This window comes from Carassius gibelio, chromosome B3, assembly GCF_023724105.1.
Source record: "Carassius gibelio isolate Cgi1373 ecotype wild population from Czech Republic chromosome B3, carGib1.2-hapl.c, whole genome shotgun sequence".
In the NCBI taxonomy this organism is placed as follows: domain Eukaryota; kingdom Metazoa; phylum Chordata; class Actinopteri; order Cypriniformes; family Cyprinidae; genus Carassius; species Carassius gibelio.
The window spans coordinates 2,273,412-2,279,945 of NC_068398.1; positions in this window are offsets into that span (position 1 = coordinate 2,273,412).

Here is a 6,534-nt window from a genome sequence, read left to right on the forward strand (position 1 = left end):
TGTTCAAACTGTATTTACCATGGTAAAGTGGCTGACATCAATAAATATTCTTATTAGAATAAAACTGCCTCTTTTTTAACTGTAGAACTGTAGCTAAATATTTAGGCCTACTATGCTGCTGAAATTTAATGTTTGTCACTAGTGGAACTTAATATTTAATAACAAATATTTCCTGAAGTGGTACTTGGTATAAAAAAAGTTTGAGAACCAATGGTTTTAAAAAAATGGTATAAAATAAAATCCTGCTTTTTAAGAACTTTTCAATAAACCATTTCTTCTTTCCCCTTGAGGAGTCATCAATGATCCAGCTTATTCTTGAAACATTGGTAAGGAATAGTTTATCTGCTACATTGCCCTGTCACTTCTGGTAGAGATGCTTTGACCCTTTGTGATAGGTTTTGATTGTGCTTAAAAATTTACTGAATTAGAGTTTACTTATTTTACTAAACTGTAATGCTAGTGTTCTGCTTAAAACAGTGTAACTGAGGGCTCTGAAAACACTGCTTGTGAATAATTCGAGAATTGTAAACGATCATCTGAATACATTAAATAAGTGTTCCAGTGGTCCACTTTGTTTCCAACCTCACTGTTACGGAACTGTAAAGTGAAAATATTGTGTGATTTATTTAGCATTCAGTTTTCATTTAAATATATTTCACAATATCAAAGTTATTGTGAAACATTGTGAACATACCTAAACTCACTGGTTAAATCGTATGTGCCCTCCAGAAGTTTGCCCTCTGTAAGTGAAGTTAGCAAGCACAAAACCCCATTGGTTAGATAGATGGTGAAGTTCAAGATTGAGAATGAGACATCACGCATTTCACTCCGCGAAGGAGCCGCCATTTTAGGTTGCTATCTATTGCCATCAGAGTCCTGCAATGGGTCAGGTAACTTTACGTTATAAAAGTGGATAAAACGGGTGGTGACATTCCTAAAATTCACGGGCGATGATGCGGGCGGATAATGAACTCCTTGCGGGCGGGTAGTAGCAGATGAAAAATATGTTCTTGAAGAGCTCTTTTCCAAAGCGCCATAAAAAAAACAAAAAAAACATTGTCCTATCATTTTTGCTACATCAACGTGTCATACCAAATCCTTGTTTAAAATGTAGGCTACTGCAAGATTTCTTTTTTTAGCCTAAACGGATAAATCCTCTCGACTAATCAGAATTATTATAACTCTATAATTCCTTCTAACTTTAATTCCTCAAAATGAGTCAAACAATGAGTCTTATTCTCTCTCTTTTTCTTCTTTTCAGTGCTGATGTAGTGATGTGTTCATGTAAACGTAGCAGCAAAAATTATGCTAATAATAAGAAAATAATGTCTGTCATGTCATGATGCTTGCTTCAATTTAAATAGTGTAATCCTGGATTCTCTCAAGGACTGCCAACTTTTTGTAAGGATATCTTTCTTGTAATAATATTAAGCAATATTTGTGGTTCTTGAGATCAGTTTAATTCACCATTCTCAAATATTTTGATAGAAGCAATGAGCGTATGATGTAAACAATCACATATAAGTGACAAATATAATGGCAGGGTCAGAGTCCTTGCCAGACAAGAAAAAGGGTGAGTACAGTTTAAGTTGTTTGTGTAAACTGTATTAGTATTAATCATTATCTTACTGTGATTAATTTCATTGTGCATGTTCTTGTCTAGAGGATACGGTGTTGCTTCCGGTTCTTCCACCAAAGATTAAGCTCTCAAATAAGGGTGAGTAAAATAACTGGGCTGGTCCAGTGGTATAATTCAGTCATCAAACTTAAGGGAATGGTTGGCATTATGAGTTTTTATGTCATTTAAGTTGCTGTACTGCTTCTGGTTTGGAATGTCTTTTAACAACCGCAGGACAAAATGCAATGCTGCTCGAGTTACCTGCATCTCCAGAACTGGCTAACACCACCATTAGACAACCAGAGAGTCCTGCATCTTCAGACAGTAATTTCATGTTTTTATTTATTCTACTTGCTCACAATGCAAATGGAATATAAAATATCCTGGGTTCAAAACAAATTATTTCACCATAAGTCAGTAAAAAATTTGTTTAAATTGGCTAGTACTTTTTTCATGTCTATGATCAATTGCATTCTTCATAGTTGTCAATTCTCCTACTTCACTCATTGACATTATTGCAAGAGCAAAAAACGATTTCATTCAGCTTTAACGCAGTTTTTTTTTGTTTTTTTTTAAGGGTCTAGGCGTTCTCGCACACCTCAGTGTGGAGTTCGAAATCCATCACAATCCGGGAGCAGAAAAAGTTGTGCGTCCTCATTCAGTGAGTCTTTAAAAAGGATAGCTGTCTTTAAAAATGATATCAACGAGCTTTAATGCTGTTTTTTAATTAATACATTTTTTTTAGAATCAATCCGGGAGCAGAAAGAGTCGGGCATCCTCATCCAGTGAGTCCATGATTAATTTAATTCTTCATAGATGTCAATTTTCCTACCTCACTCATTGACATTATTGCAGGAGCAGCTGTCTTTAAAAACAATTTCAATGAGCCTCAATGCTGTTTTTATTTTTTCTTCAGGATCTAGGTGTTCTCACACACCTCAACGTTAGGGGCGTCAAAATTAATCGTTTCTACGGTGCATCGCGATGCAGACGAGGACGATTCGGTTTCGGTTCAGTAATAGCCCATAACCGGTTATAATGTAGCCTACTAATGTAGGCTCCCCTCTCACAGCCACTTTTCAGAAAAAGTTATCCCGGAACTCTACCTCGAAACCAAAGCCCAGGTAATGGCGTCAGTGAGCCAAGCTCATCGAGTTGCAATAACATGTGATTCCTGGACTTCGGTCGCGATAACGGCACATTACATTTGCGATAACTGGAAGATTTTGTCTCATGTGCTGCAAACGAGAGCCGTTTATGAGTCTCACACGGATGCTCATCTGGCAGAGCTACTGTCTCATGTCGTGGATGAATGGCAGCTATCACATAAGGATGTAGTGCTTGTAACAGATAATGCGTCGAACATGATCGCTGCAGCTCAATTCGGAAAAATACCCCTAGTAACATGCTTCGCGCATACGCTGAATCTGGCACCCCAGCGCACGCTTAAAGTGGACGCACTCTCCAGGCTTTTGGGCAGAATCCAAAACACTGCTGAAGTGCAGATTTAGGTTTTTGTATATTGATTATATTCAAGTAGGTTTGGCCTCTTGTTTATTTTGGTTTGTAATTTAATTTCATGTTTATACATTTCTCAATATTTAAGTGTTTTACAAGAAAGTACACTGCACTATATAAGTATTTAAGTATACTCCCTGCATTATGCACTTTCAGTACTTACATTTGTGTGTTATAATCTAATGCTGCTGTTGTCTTCTGTGCCCAGACTTGAGTTTTATTTGATGTTTGATACATTCAAGAAGCGTGTTTCAGGTAAAATTAAAGGTTCAGTTCATATATCTAACTGCTTGTATTTATTGACAAAATTGTATACATGTGAAGCAAAATTGAAAAATAAGGATGCAATGCATCATCAATGCATTGTGATGCATCGAGATAATCGAATCGAACTGAATCGATGACTTGTTAATCGTAATCGAACCGAACCGTGAAACCAGTGTAGGTTCACACCTCTACTCAACATGGAGTTTGAAAGCCATCACAGTCCAGGAGAGGCTTATTCCCCAAGATAGTACGTCCATGGTCAATACTTATTATTGTATGATTCTTTAATAATCATAATGTAACAAAAATAAATAAATTAATGTATTTTCTTCCACAGAATACCAGAAGTCAGTGCTTGGAAAGCTAGTTGAATTTCTGAATGAGATAAAAAGAGTCGGAAGGCACAATGAGCCGCTGAATTCTGCTGTCCATGTTGCTCTGGGAACAAAGGGTATGATTTCTACAGAAATTGAACTAAACCGTGTCAATGAGGCTAGACCTCCAAGTCTCCAAAAAGTCTAAATTATCTATATTGTGCAAAAAATATGGTTTTTGTAGCATCTGTTAACATGCACACAGCTTTATAGGATGTGTTATTGTATGGATGAATCAACATGACGAGTTCCTATTTAAGCTAAATCTGGCAACAATCAGTATATTTACAACACCATTGGTTTATTCTTAATGTATTGAGTGGCTTTTCATGTGTCATGTACAGGTGTCCCAGCTCTGAAAGGTTGGAGGGAGGAATAAAAAAAGACTGCGTCCATAAAGTAATGGACAGGTATTAAACAACTGTCACATGCTCAGAATATAGTCAAGTCAAGTCACCTTTATTTATATAGCGCTTTATATTCATGCTTGCACCTTATTCTCCAGGTTTCTGGCTCCTCGTGTTTTATTCTCCAGGTTTCTGGTTCACTCGTGTTCTCTTCACTCTCCTCTTTAACAAACATCATCTTCACAGCAGCAGATCTCAGTTCAGATGATACTCTTCCAGATATTCATGCTCGATTCAAAACTTAGTCACAACTGTGAGGACAAGAATATAACAGGTATTGTAACTGAACTGATTCAAAATCTTTATTTTTCTATTCAACATTTCTAACAGTTTGTATTAAACCAGCATCGCTAGAGAATAACAGAGAGCGCGGTGAAACTAATCTTCTTCTCCTGAGGTTTAATGTTTTTTGCCAAACAAACGTTTGTGTTTAGCGCCTCTGGACTGGAGAGTGAAGCGATGAGAGGAAAAAAATAACACGGGGATATTTGTTTTCTTTTGGAGGAAAAAAGCCGATCTGTACAAATAAATGATAAATAAAATATGGAGTTCCATAGTATTTGATCAACATCAACAACCTTCATGAGTGAGGATTGGTAGACTAAAAGGCTCTGCAACTGCACGCTCATTTTGTAATTGTAAGATACTAATTTATATTCTAGACAATTAAGTGCAAACAGTGTGCTTAATGCAAATGTAACTGGACACATTGAAAAAAAATCATGAGATGTTCGCCCATTTATGTCTATTTGTTACAAACAATTACAATTACATGACATGGTTAAAACTGAGAACAGGTCCTGTGACTCAGTGAACAAGATTTTTGGGGTATGATAATATTTACTGATCTAATCAGAGAAGAAATTGCCTCTCTAGCTGCTTTCTGAAAGTTTACCAGGGAGTTCTTAAAGATTTCTAAAGAGACAGTAAGATTATATTTTTTCCATCTCCTTTCTGCTTTCCAACAGATCTGTCTAAGTGAACGTGTGGTATCATCTTACCATGGTTGTGATTTCAATTTTAGGGATTTGTATTTAAGAAGGGCTATAGAGTCCAAAAACAACTGAACTAGATGAGTTCAAGAGAGAAATAAAATTTTCTGGGCTTGAAGATTGCTCAGCAGCAGCTAAGATTGTAGTTGAAACATCATTTGATTTAAACATATCAGAAAAGTGACTTGGAGTGAAAGATTTAATATAATGAGAACAAACACCTTTATTTTTAGCAGTATGTATAGAACTTGATAATATGACATCGAAAACAATAGGCTTATGATAATATTATCAATGTGAAACCCATATGACATAACCAAGTCAAGAATATGCCCGTACTGTTCTCCAAACGCTTTCGCAGTACTTTGAAGACACACGTGACAGTCATGTGGCGTCGGCGCCATCTCAAGTCCAGGAGGGCAGGGTTTCATATTTTATTGAAGCATCCCGGGGCGCTGCCATTGACTAGCGGACCCCCACCTGCTGTTAGCATTCCATTGACTCCCATTAATTTTGGCGACACTTTGACAGCGAATAACATTATATATGAGGCATTTAAAGACTCCATTTGTCCATTCATTATTTCTAAAGAAACACGAAAATGTATAAAATGCTCCATTACCTTGTATCTTAGGTTGTGGCCCAGTAGAAACAGTTTTTGTAAAAATAGGCTAACGATTGTGTCATAACCTGCGACTCTCTGTCGCACAGTAGAAAATTAACGTATAGACAGGAGGAGAAGCTCGCAGGCAATCTTTTACTGTCTATGAAGCAATCAGGGGGACGTGGAGGATAATTAATCAGAGTACTTGCCAAAATGTGCTCCTGTTCAGTCTCGCCTTCTCTGTAAGATTCGGTGGGTGATTCAGATTTCTCTTGGCACAGCTATTAGAAGAATTAAAATTGTCAGACAAGTTGCTCACGTGACATCTACGTCATCAAGCTCAGTTTGAGTCTGCAGTACGCTTGACCCCCAGGAAGTGCGTTCATCTAATTGTCTCTTTTGAATCCAATGGGGTCGCTGTGTCCATTTCTTTTACTGTCTATGCTCAAGTCGGACAGAATTTATAACCAGCATGCACTGCTTTGGCTAGAGTAATTAGTTAATTTACAACCTTCCTTACAAATGGGTGCATAGTACTTATTATTATTTATGTTATAATTATTGGTTATGACACAATAATTTTGGTCCATATGATGGTGAAATCATTTTGAAAAAGAAAAAAAGCATTTTTTTTTTTTTTTTTTTTTTTACAGTGGATTCTTATTCTAAAAAATGACCTTGTTGTATAATTTATGTTTTTTGAGTTCACCCTTCAGATTAGACTATAGATATGTAGTGTTACTTGTTTTAAGGT